The following is a 1,088-nucleotide window of genomic DNA, read 5'->3' as shown; positions in this document are numbered from 1 at the left end:
AGACTGAGGCCCCAGAGCCAGCCAGCAGGGGCTGGGGCCCAGGACCTTGGGGTACCCATGCAGTGGCAGTGTGTGTGTGGGGGTCTGTGCAGGTGGGGGTCCTGAACCTTGGGGTGGGAGTGAGCGTGTGTGGGTCTGTGCTGGGGCGGATCTCAGGCTGAAGAGAATTGTTGGCCTTGCCACATGCCTGTTTCTGTATGTGATGTATTTTTTTTTTTAATAGAAAATGGCAGGAAGCCAGTCAGAAAATCCAGGAACTCCAGGCCAGCCAAGAAGCGAGAGCAGACCAAGAGCAGCAGATTAGGGTGAGTTGCTTGTGTCAGGTGCCTTGTGGACATCCCAGGCTAGAGTGCAGTGGTGCAATCTCAGCTCATTGCAACCTCCGCCTCCTGGGTTCAAGTGATTCTCCTGCCTCAGCCTCCCGAGTAGCTGGGATTACAGGTGCGTGCCACCACGCCCAGCTAATTTTTGTATTTTTAGTAGAGACAGGGTTTCACCATGTTAGCCAGGATGGTCTTGATCTCTTGACCTCGTGATCTACCCGCCTCACCCTCCCAAAGTGCTGGGATGACAGGTGTGAGCCACTGTGCCCGGCCTGGTTTGGTTTTTTCCTTTGCAAATTGCTGGGCATGGAATCTCTGGTTTGCCTGTGCTGCTTTGTGCGGGTGCACAGTGGCTTCTTGTCTGTAAGGTGGCTGGAGTTTTCAGGCTTAATTCTTCAGTGCATATGGTTGGGAGTGTGAGCTGTAAGCAGGCCTGGAGTTTTTCTCTTTCTTCCCTCCCTTTCCTCCTTCCCTCCCTCCTGTCTGGATGATTTTTTGGCATATGAAAGTAACGTGTTCACCGTGGACACACTGGGTCGTAGAGAAGATCCTGTGGCCAGTTTGTTTGGTTTGAGTCCCTTCTCTTGGCTCTAGAGAAAAGGAGGACTCTGTTTCACACATAACTTGTACATATTTCACTTTGTTTTCCTTCTTCAAGGTTAAGACTAGATTTGATTTAGTCACAGAAATGTGGGTGTACCTGCTGATTCATGAGCAGGTGGAAGCCTCCCAGGGCAGTCATTTTTTTTTTTTTTTTTTTTTTTT

At 50.4% G+C, this 1,088-nt stretch overlaps 1 protein-coding gene across 2 annotated transcripts in view; it reads left to right on the top strand.

Moving 5' to 3' along the window:
• The first annotated feature begins 104 nt into the window (after window positions 1–104).
• Window positions 105–1,088, top strand: part of LOC116546898 (sorting nexin-8) — a 10,961-nt gene continuing 9,977 nt past the window's right edge. The window contains exon 1 of one of the 2 annotated variants that reach the window (XM_032273014.1): window positions 105–305. The gene's annotated coding sequence lies outside the window, so the exon portion shown is untranslated. The remainder of the gene's footprint in view (window positions 306–1,088) is intronic. The other variant, XM_032273015.1, reaches the window with a different exon arrangement.

This window comes from Sapajus apella, unplaced genomic scaffold (genome assembly GCF_009761245.1).
Source record: "Sapajus apella isolate SASKATOON/1434 unplaced genomic scaffold, GSC_monkey_1.0 scaffold1632, whole genome shotgun sequence".
In the NCBI taxonomy this organism is placed as follows: Eukaryota; Metazoa; Chordata; class Mammalia; order Primates; family Cebidae; genus Sapajus; species Sapajus apella.
This window is presented reverse-complemented; position numbering and strand designations above follow the sequence as displayed.